Below are 12,538 nucleotides of genomic sequence, written 5' to 3'. Positions count from 1 at the left end.
TATGATCTTCTAGTTTATCCAAACACAACAAACAAAGAACAAAAGGCATAAAATTGATATTCCCACAAAATCCTAAAGCCACGAGCCTTCATTTTCTGAGGGCACCGACGACCCATTTCCAATATGTGTTAAGCGACAAATAAGGAGCAAACCTCTATCGTGAAATTGGTTTATAGCTAGACCCTACAATACCAGATCACACATCATTAACCTTGAACAACTTGAATAAATACAAAAAGAGAAGAAATCGAACAATTATATATTTATATAAAAAATATCAAAATTTTAGGACTGTATATCAACAACTAGTAATAAAAATTTAACAAAAAACTTAATTTTATCCCCGGTCATAAGAAAAAAACCCCTTCAAAAACACCTCATGCCTAGGAGAACCGTCATGAGAGTTTTTGAGATGTAGAAGTCGCGCATTGCCGGCATGATGTATTTTTTAGAACCGTGGTTGTTAGATATGAAAAAAGTTTGTAAAAATATTCTTGCAATATTTTATTTTTTTTCGTAGTTGAAGGGAATAATATATTTGGACTGAGACAATATACAGAGTAGCCTAAGGCCCTAAGCCAAGGTGAGTTGAGCATCAAGTAGAAGAGTATCCTAATTTCATGTTAGGTAGGCCCACTAAAAATTTGGCCCAATTTTTTTGTTTGACCCATCACCATATCTTTAAAAATATATATGAAGACAATGAAGGCGTCAAGGCGATCAAGATTCTAGACTAATGCAATAAAAATGACCATGCCAAATGCGATACTACGACAAAGATGAAATTTTATAGTTTTATACAAATTTAAGTTTCTTACTTCTTTCCCTTTTTTGTAATTTATAATCAAATAAATAAATTTTGTATTTAAGTGAAGTTAAAATCTTATAAATTTTGTATTTTACATCGTCAACGCTTCTTTAGCCCATGGACTAGTTTTCCTAGGATCGATTTTGTGCACATCTAAACCTGCATATGCAAGTGATCTATATCGTTCAAGACATCCCTATCTTTATTCTTCTTACTTTGTGTGATTCATATAAAAATGGTATTTTATAACTCTTCAAAAGTTAATCGCAATACATTCATAAAAAGATGCCCCTTTATAGATTCTGAATCACTAACATGACAATTGTCATTATTTAATAGGTTTTTGTGTAACATAAACTTAAATCAGAAACCAAATACATTATTGCATTCTTAGTGTGCTAACTACTTGAAATACCCTAACTATCCAAATTTAATTCTTTTGAATAGTAAGTAATTAAAAAATTATATAACAAAGACATATGCTCACCTTTAGAACTGGAATTAAATAAATGGAACATAGAGAAAGAACATTATGATGGGAGATGGTAACAAAATGATTTTAAGCATAAGCATGAAAGACGCACTTGATTATGTGCCCATGAGAGTCTGTGTCTTCATCACCTTTTCTTTATTTTAATACCCCACACCATCTTTTATGTATCATACACTCATAATTAATTAAATTTCTACCCATCTATTAGGGGAAATTTAGGGGAATAATATATTAATTAATTAATACATTTTATGTGTTTCTCATATAAAATAGTCCATGTCAACTTTCTATTGATCAAAATTTGAAATGTTATTCGATATGTAGGCATATTATATGGGAACAAATAAATAAATAAAATTCAAAATTATGTATATTTTTGTAGGAATATACCAAAAAATTCAAATTTCGAAAACCCACTGCCGGCTATTTACGATCCAAACTATAAATGTAAGCCATATTTGAAAATCAAAAAATAAAATAAATTTATTGTTTATTATTTTATACTGGTAGTTGTATTCTCTTTTATAGTTTGCAATATGCATGTAATGTAAACACGGGTTTTCTTCGCAGCAATAAAAAAATATTTATAAATACTATAAAATTTGTTAATTTTATCAATTTTAAGATTAATAAATTTTAATATATACCACCATATATAAAAAGGAGAATACATCATATGTATATGGGTGAAACCCAAGCAATCTATGATGGCTACTTTTAACTTTCTAAAAAGTCAACCCAACAACTCAATTTAGAACCTTTGTTATATATACCAAAAATGCAAAAGAGAATAATGTCACCTAACAACATTAAAAATAACCTTAAGGGTGATTAAATTGCCAAATAACTTTATAATTTATATCGTACGTATAATAACTTTTAGTTGTAAATCGTATCAGAATCTTATAATTATTAAAAATGTATTATAACTGCATTGTACATAAAGATGAGATCAGATCCGTGCGTTAAGTTTTGAAGCTTTTGTGAAAGAGATTTGTAGGTAAATCACGTGGTTCGTGGAGCATTGAGGTTTGTAGAGGTGATAGAAAAAGCTATAATTAAAAATAAAAAGTTGAATAATAAAATAAAATATAAATTCTTTAAAAAACAATTAAAAAGGAAAGTGTGAACGAATGATGATGCATATTCGTATTTAGAATGTTTGAATCTGGGACTGTTTTCATTGGATCCTTCGCCGAATTAGAGGTTTTCTGTGTTTGCTATGTATGTATGTTTCCCAACCTAGTGTACCTTCGTACATGCATAACAATACTATTAAAAAGACAAAATAAATAAATAAATAAATAAAAATGTTAAACTGTTTTCTTATATGTTCTTATACATCATTAATTTATTAAATACTGAAAACGTTTCCAAATAGATCATATAATTGAAAGACAGATTAAAATTAAAGTTAATTACTAGTAATCATATATGATATTAATGTGTAAAAAGGTAATTAACTTCAATAAACTTACCAAAATTATTGTATTTTTTGGGATAATCCAATAAGAATGTTACATTTTTGGAATGTACAAAATATAACTTCTAAAAGAAAATATATATATGTAAGCATTTACATGCATAACTGCTTAATTCCAGTGGACTTAACTATACGATACACATAAAGTAAACCTACGTATTTAATCTAATATAGATTAGTCTAATGATCGTAGGGAGTATTATTAACTACTTAGCTGAATGTTGTATACAATATTTAATGCAATACAATAATTATTAAGTATTATCCAAAGTGATATAATATTTTGAATGCAATATAATAATTAAGTAGTTTTTCTTTAATTAGGTGATTGATAGATTTTTCAAATCCGCTGGTAAGATAAACATATAAAATATACAACTGCTTGTCTTGGGGTTTGCTTTATACTCTAAATAGGAAACCCTTCTCGTCTTTGTCTCTCACCTTAAATTCTCTAGTTCTAAGAACTCTTCACTTCTCTCCTGTTTATTCATCTTCATTCATGGGTACTTCAAATCTTGATCGTTTAATCATGTCTCTTCCCGAATCTGACATAGATCACTTGAAGCTTCACAATATCCAAGATCACCAGTGCAATTCATCGTCATCACTAACAACACCCAATGCACTCGAGAATGGCACTCAAGACAATCAAGAAGATACAAGTTCATCTTCTGGTGGTTTGAAGGTCCAAGTACCATATCCTACCGGAGAATTTAAGGTCAGTAATGACGACGATAATCCCAAGACTCCGACAGCTACGGAGCATAGAATTCCTGTAATGACAACTTGTCCACTAGCTCCAAGAAAAGCCAAGCGGGTTCCGGCGACCGGGAAAAGGAAGGCGCCATTTTTTGCGGGAGTTATTACTCCTGAGAATTTTTTGATTTATGTAGATGCGATGCTTGCTTTGAATGAAGCTGTTTACGTCCCGGATATTGTGGTCGGCGATCTTGGCGCCGGTGACCGTGCCAAGAGATTAAAGCCAGTGACATCACCGGCTCACGAACCTTGATTAGGTTTTCAATATTTAAATGTTTGATTGATATCTTAAGATAGGGTTAGTTAATTTTTTTTTCTTGATTGTCCTAACTTTTTAAATTTTAATCAACAGAATTTTCTGTATACATATATCTAAATAGTTTTACATCGTTTTGAAGGTGTAATCCTTTTTCTTTTCTTCATATGTTTCATATAATTCCACTATCCCAAATCATTCAATGTTTTAGCAACTGCAAATGAAGCTTGAATTTCGATTTGAGTTAGTTTATCATGTAATTTTTTTCGGAACAACAAGCGATATATTAAAAAAAACAAAAAACAACTCAAGCGAAAAGCTCGCGAAAAATTATATGAAACAGTTCAAAATCGGGAAAGAGCTCCATTAAACGGCTAGGATGTCAACGAGGGCAACCCCTGTCCACGCCCCCGAATTAATGGATTAACCCTGCCCCGCCCCAGATTGATTTTGGGATATTTTTTATTGGGCTAAAAGAAATTGTTTTTTTTTTGCTTAAAAAAGTTGTTTTTTTAGGTTAAAAGTAGTTATCTATAAAATAATTTTACATGTTAAAAACAAAATGTTATCTTATCTCAAAAATATTATAATAACAGCTTAAAAACATAATTTTTTGTTGAATTTTGGAAGTTTAAAATCATTGTTATTATTTATTATATTTATATAATTAATATATATAAACACATATAATTTATGAATGCGGCCCCCATGGGGGTTCGGGACGGGACTCCCTACCACCGTCCCCGCCCCCCGAAATTAAAACGGGGGTTAACCTTACCCCTACCCCCGCCCCCGTCCCCAATTATCCTCTATATGGGATCGAGGGCCCTACGAGTTCGGGGTCCCACGAGACTTTTTGACATCCCTACAAACGGCCCAATCAATGGTGCTACATTTAGATCTACATTTAATCCAAGTAGAGAAATTAATACTAGTATCATCCACAATTAACATAATCGCCCACCCTTCGTTCCTAAAGAGAATAGCATTGTGCGCCTTACGGATCATCTAGAGGATAGTATAGACAATTTGACAACCTCGATTTTGCAATCTTTTTCTTCCAACATTGGTGTTGAGTAAATCTAATAACTCATCACAAGAAGAGGGTTGCACATGTAAGCAAGAAGACCGGTCCACCATCCATCTCCATATGAATGAAACAAAAAAAGAACATGAGAATAAGACATGATCTGTGCAATCATCATTAAAATGACAGAAGGGACATACGGAGGAGGAAATCTGAACACCACGCTTGATCATATTCAATGAAGTGGGAATTTTGTTTTTGAATAAGCGTCAAACAAAACAATTGACCTTTAAGGGCACCCATTTAAGTGTCTTCAAGTAATCTTCACCAATGTTGTTAGACATTATATCATGAAGAGATTTAACAGAAAAACCATTGCTTCCATTGCCCTTCCACAACCACTTGTCACACCCTTCATAAAATTGAAAATCATCCAACAAGTTAGTCAAATCGGAGAATTGTCTAGACTCATGCTCCCTTCTAAGGTGTCTTGAGCAATCCCAACAATAAAGAGAGACTTTTCCATCCTTAGTAACAATATTCTCCTCTACTAAACTGTAACGTCTCAAAAATACTAATAAATTTTTTGATTTTCAACCCATCAAATCCATAAACCATTTGTTCCAAAATAAATCATGGTAAAATGTATCTCAAACATCATAGTGAAAGTAGTCAATGCGGAAAAATCATCAAGGGATATTGTGCAGTCAAGCCAAGACCTTCCCTTTGGAAATAGAATTACCTAAAATTATTTAAACCACAAAACCATAAACACAAAGCTTAGTAAGTTCCCAAAATACCACATACCAAACATATCAGTGGGCCCAGCCCTAGGGGTGTGTTACAACCTATGTGAATGTTATGATCCAACCATAGTCTTACAGTCACTTCCGGACTACAGCCCAGCCGTAGCCTTTCTGCCATGATCCAACCATGGTCTTCCATTCAAGTCACAAAGACAAACAAGTGTTGTGATCCAACCACATTCTTTCATACAGGTGTTGTGATCCAACCACAGTCTTTCATACAAGTGTTGTGATCCAACCACAATCTTTCATACAAGTTTTGTGATCTAACCACAATAATTCATGCAAGAGTCATAGAGACAATCTAGCAACCTACATAGTATAGTGATAAGACTCATCTTCCTCATGAAGTCAAACAAACCACAACTCAATACCATGAAACAGGTGCTACAACTCACCTATCGAATCAAACAAGGTTCAAACGTAGTATATACTTTAGAACTAGCAATTTGACCTAAAGTCAACCCAGGTTAACCAATCGACGGTCAGGATCAAAGTCAACGGTCAGGGCCAAAGTTAACGGTCGGCATCACCATTAGCTGACTCTCACATCGTGACCAGCCCAAGGGATCCATGAACGTTTTCGGTGGTGAGCCCGAATGACATCACCACAAATTCGTAATGACCATAATCAGTCCTGAAGGCTGTCTTCTGTACATCCTCATCTCTGACCATCATCTGATGATAACCTGGTCTTAATTCAATCTTGGAGAACCAAGACGCACCCTGAAGATGGTAAAATAAATTATCAGTCCTCGGAAGTGGATAACGGTTCTTCACTGTCAGGTTATTCAACTCCCGATAATCAATGCACATCCTGTGCGACCCATTCTTCCTTTTCACGAATATAATCGGTGCTCCATATGGCGAACTACTTGGCCTGAGGTACCCTTTGTCTAACATCTCTTGAAGCTGTGTAGACAACTCCTACATCTCCGGTGGTGTTAGGCGATAGGGTGCTGTAACGCCCGGTTCCCGGTACGTATTTTTATTATAAGTCTTTTCATGTTTACTCAGGGACTCAACGAGTTGGAGGCCCAACTCGTCGAGTAGATGCGAAGGATTGGACGCGGGTGGAAGAGTCTACTCGCCGAGTCGGAAGCCCCGACTCGACGAGTAGACCTGTTTGGATGAAACCCTAAATTTTAGGGTTTGCACCCTATTTAAACACATTAACCAGCCTCCCATGCAGCCCCCATCGTCTCCCTTAGTCCAGAAAACCCTAACTCGTGACCCTTGAGCTTTTACAAGTGTGTGAGTCATTTTTGAGAGTATTTATGTGATCTTGAAGCTAAAGGAGGAAGAAGAAGGAGCTAGAAGGTTCAAGGAAGCAGTAGATCCAGGGTTCAAGCTCCATTTCCAGTCCCTTTAAGGTATAAAGTTGCTTCCTTGACTTCTCTATTGCTAGATCTCTCTATATTTGATTTTAGGGCCATATTTTAGCAATTTTGTGAACCTTTTTGAGTATGGAGTGTAATCTGTAGTTGTAACTTCAGATCCAGATCCCTTTCAACCCGTTTAGCCATAAAGTTTACAAAATTATCATGCTTTAGCCCTTCCCTTTAGCCTAAACTCCATTTTAGACTTGGAAATGGTGTTCTTAGCTCATAACACCTTGCATGCACGTAAAGTTTGTAACTTTACGTGAAATATCGACCCTAGGAGGTCAGATCTATGTTCTAGATGCATTAAGACCGACTGAAATCGACTTGGTAGACTTGGAATTTGGGGGACTCAGTGAGTCGCTCATAGGACTCGGCGAGTCGGGTTATGGTTCCCCAACCTTTTCTGTTCTGATCGATGTGGTTGAGTCTAGAAGAGGACTCAACAAGATGGACATGAATATGGACTTGAAGATCAAAAGAACTCGACGAGATCAAGGATGAACTCGGCGAGTTCAAGACAATGTCCCAACTAATATGAAGCAGGACTCGACGAGTTTAAGGATGAACTCGGCGAGTCAATGAGCAAATGTTCCGATCTGTGTGACATCCGCAAATTTCACGGCCAGAAAATACCGATTTGTTTATGCTTTATTTGAAAATCAGAGTATATTTTTAAATAAATATATTGCGGAATTTGTTCCCATAAAAACATGATAATATATTATCAAAGCATTTCCGAAGAAATGTATTTTGTTCATATTAAGACTTTGGGATGTCATCGTCAATACTGAAACATAAGCATAAACAGACCTTACATTTATTTACACTAGTGATCTACATCTCCTTTAAATCTCTCAGTGTAAAGTAGCTTCGTATCGACACATGTGATACAAATAAACTTGAGTGGGTCAGGTTGGGAAACTTGGTGAGTACATAGGGTTTTCAACCCATAATAATATAATTATTATATTTAATCATCAAACAATCAACCCAATTACCCATCCCCATTATCTTCTTTAATCTTAAGGATCTACCCTAAGAATCATCTATCCTTCATTCCTAAGGATTATCCTAGGGAATAGGCATGAAGTCCATCGCTGCCCGAGGTTTATACTACAAGCACTAACGAACGTCGATCCCCACGTACTGATCCTATACAATGATCTTACAAGATCTAGCCTAAAGGATCGATATGAACAACAAACTGACGAAGCTGCTTTTTACCCCCAAACTCACCCTATCCAACATCGAACTTTGCCTAGCAGTAATCTGAATATCGTGAGGTATTTTACCTCCAGACTCACCCTATCCAGCATCGAACTTTGCCTAGCAGTGGTCTGAATATCGTGAACGGAAACGCTGACACATGAAGCTCGTCCGATCACTTCATAAAAGAAACGAAGACTCCAAAGCTCTTCAAAATAAAAAGTATAGGGAAAATACTAATAAAGTACTCCCGTACCCCGACACACAATAGTGTCAAAAAGAAGAACTTTGTACATGATACTTATCGGATGAACACATAGTTCAAAAACACCTAATGAACACATAGTTCAAAAACACCTAATGAACACTTAGTTCAAAAATACCTAATGAACACATAGTTCAAAAATACCTACAGGTTACGAGTCTGCTAACGTTCCACTGGACTATCTAGAATAGTATGTGGTCGTTGTCTATACTCTGCTAGATGACTAAATCGTCTTAAACATCGATACCTCTTATCAATTTTTATTTCATCACACATCATCTAATTCATCTACCCATGTTTTACCACAAAATATTTGTAGATATAAAATACATATACAGTTTAAATCATTTAAAATATGTATAATAGTGTTCATCTAACATAAATAACAAGTATACAGATAATATGCACACATAGAACGTAATTTATATAAACTACTTCGTATCTATGTGTAAGATGAAAATAATATGCACTCACCTTAGTAGCGTGAGTTGATAGAATCTAAATAGAAACGGTCAGCGCTTCGTGATCGTCAGGCTCGGGAAGCGGAAACGGCTTCAGCAAACGAGAGAGAAAGAAAGTAGAAGGTGTAAGGAATGAAAGGGTCTTGATCGCTATTTATAGGCTGTTCTGGGCCCATTCACGTCGTGAACATGATAGGTTTACGTCGTGAACCTCCATGCGTCATCCCGTAGCTTTAACGCGTGTTTTGTAGCCTCGATTAGTGTCTCTAACACGTTTCACGTCGTGAACTTCATGTTCACGTCGTGACTTAAGGCGGCTAGGGTTTCTGCCACGTGTCATGCCCTTAGACAGCTGCATCTTCGGAAGGCCATAACTTTTGCATACTAGTTCCATTTTTGACGTTCTTTATATCCACACGAAGGTGGAGACGTAGTATACAACTTTCTTTTAGAAACCTAAGGCTAAAAAGTAGTCTATCATAAACTAACTTTTTACAATTCCCGGTGTCGTGCCGGTTTTGTTGCGAAACTTCGATAGGTCATAACTTCTTCGTTATAACTCGGATTTCGACGTTCTTTATATGTACGGAATCCTTGTAACATATACTACAACTTAGTTAAGATTACTCCTTCTAAATAATCTTCCATCAAAAAGTCATTTTTGACGCTCATTGTCCTTAAATTGGCTAGCCCGAATCTACGGGCGTTACAATCTGAATGAAGGAGAACTCGACGAGTCCAAGGAAGGACTCGACGAGTTCAAGTGGAAAGTACCGATTCTGTCATAAGGAGAAACTCGGCGAGTTAGAGGGTAACTTGACGAGTCCGATCGCGAATTCAAGTTTCTCTGAATTATGGAACTCGACGAGTTGATGGATCAACTCGGCGAGTTGAGTCAACCAGGATGTTGACTTTGACCAAGGTGTTGACCTTGAATTTGACTTTTACCTTAGTTGACCCTTGAAAGGGATATGAGTATGAAATGGTAATTAAGGAAGGTTGTTATGTGTAGGAGTTTGAGAAGAGTCGATTCCAGTGCCGAGGACAGTTTAGTTACTGGCCGACATTGATGTGAGTTACATTCCAGTAGAAGTGGGTCTACGGCCACTATGCCGGCCCACAAGTAGGAGATGTTTGTTAGATGATTGTCTTTGTGATAATTATATGGTTTGTTATGTGATGTATTGGTATGCTATGATGATATGTGATAATGGTAGAAAGGGTTGGATAGACCCTAGTACCGGTCGATAGGACCGAAGGGGTATGCCAGAACCCGAATAAGCTTGGCAGTATATGTTTGTTATGTTATGTACTAGGATGCTACGTGGTAGGCGTAGGGGGTGAAATAGTCCCCGGTATCGGTCGACAGGACCGAAGGGGTAGGCCAGCACCCTGATATGCTAGGCAAGTTACGGGTTGAAAGAGACCGAAGGGGTAGACAGTATCCATATATGTTATACAGTATGTGATATGTATGGTATGTGGTATGATGGGGGAACTCACTAAGTTTTGTGCTTACAGTTTACAGTTTTGTTTTCAGGTACCTCTTCATCGAAAGGGAAAGAGCCGACACGGTAGCAGCGCATCACACACACAGAGGATTTCTGGATTATGAGATTCATGGGATTGTACTCTGACATTATTACTATTTTATGATATGGTTTGAGACATGTGACTATGATTTTATGAAATGATACGATTTGATGATGTTTTTCAGTGAACAATTTTATAAGCTACTTAATTATAAACAAAACTTTTAGTGGTGATTTTTGGGATGTTACAAGTTGGTATCAGAGCCTTGGTTTGAGGGATTCGGACACACCTTCGGGGGTGGCTGGACTCAAATCGAGGGTTTGAAATATTTTTACAAGAAAATAGTTTTTCAAAAACTTAAAATAAAAAGGTTTTGAGAAAGAACAAGGTGTGTGATGCGTGTAACCGGCCGAGCTCAAGTAAGTTTTTCCTAAGATACCCATACATGTTATGTTACGATATGATATGATTATGAGAACTGCATGCTAGATTAGGGCTAAGGATCTAGGAAGGATGACTTATATGCCTACTATATGTGTATGAGAACTGCATGCTAGATTAAGGCTAAGGATCTAGGAAGATGCCTTATGTGCCTGCTATGTGTGCTTATTAGGTTATATGCTAGGACTGATTAGTCAGTAATATGATGGCCTGAATAGGATACTCTTGGTATGGTTACCCAATGCCCGAATGCTGCTTGCTTCGTGCTTTTGGGAGTTCTAGTTATCTTTAACTAGCCAGTAAACGAATACGATAAGTTACATATTGCAAGGACTAAATAATTTTAGAAGGTTAGGTCCAGCCTTATTGTGCAGCTCTTGTTTGAGTCTAACCGTTGTAGGGTAGGACCTCTCATTCGAAGAATTATCTGGTCTTAGTGATATGTAATGGTATTCACAAGCTAGTTAGGTAAAGATGGCAGGAATTCATTATGCAGCTGATGGCGGAAAGTAGGTCGGAGAGTTACCCTAGGATAAGCTTAGGATGAGATTAGTGCAGCGAGAAGTAGTAGTGAAGGGGACTTGGTGAAGTCAAGGCGATCCTTGAGGAAAGTACGGATAGATGTGGAAAGTAGTATGGGCCCGTACTACTGAAAGCAGAGGATCCGTACTCGAGTCAAGAAGGGCTGAGATAGAACCTGGGAACTTGTAGTATGTGAGACCTCTCGAGGTTATGTATGACCCTGACGATTATGTGTTTTGTTTCGGAATGGTGATGATTACGCGAAACGGAGGGGGAGGTTCGGGGTCAGGATCAGGTTCAGGATCAGGTTCGGGATCAGGTGTCGAGCCATTTGATGAGGGACTATGCGATTTCATTGCTTCTGAGATCACGAGAGGCATCCTTGAGTCGACCCTGGTGATTTTCGGGTCGATCAAGGAAGGGATTATCGAGCTGATGGAGGATCGCCTCAGCGCATTTCGAAGTGACATGGATGCCACTCAGTTAGGGACACGCACACTCTCCTTCAAGGACTTCAGGGGATGTGGTGCGCCAGTCTTCCACGGGGTGAAGGACCCCATTGTTGCCAGGAGGTGGATTGCAAACATCGAGTATGCACAGTTGAGGAGCTTCTGCCCTGAGGGGTCGAAGGTACGGTATGCTGCAGGGTGCTTGAGAGACATAGCTCGAGATTGGTGGGATGCGGTCAGTGATTCGTTAGGAGCCCCAGCCGTTGAGGCTATGAATTGGTTAGACTTTGTGACCAGGTTTAGGGCGGAGTTTGCGCCAGCTGTGGAGATTCAGCAGTTGGCCAGAGAGTTTCTTGACATGAGGCAGACGATAGAGACAGTGGCGGAGATTACCGCCAAGTTCAGGGAGAGGGCCTTACTGGTGCCTCAGTACGTAGGGGATGAGGAGATGAGGAAGACCCGGTACTATGATATGCTGAGATCTGATATCAGGAAACATGTCAGCTACTCAGCATGTCCGACCTTGGAGGACATGATAGCCAGGGTGAGAGACAGAGGGAGATTGATATCGAGCACATCCAGAAGAGGAAGGCGGAGACTAGGCAGGTTGTTGGGGTTTCGGGGAAGAAAGCCAAGGGATCCGA

This window comes from Lactuca virosa, chromosome 8 (genome assembly GCF_052849685.1).
Source record: "Lactuca virosa cultivar CGN04683 chromosome 8, Lactuca_virosa_CGN04683_v6, whole genome shotgun sequence".
Taxonomy (NCBI): domain Eukaryota; kingdom Viridiplantae; phylum Streptophyta; class Magnoliopsida; order Asterales; family Asteraceae; genus Lactuca; species Lactuca virosa.
Note: the sequence above shows the minus strand (reverse complement) of the source record.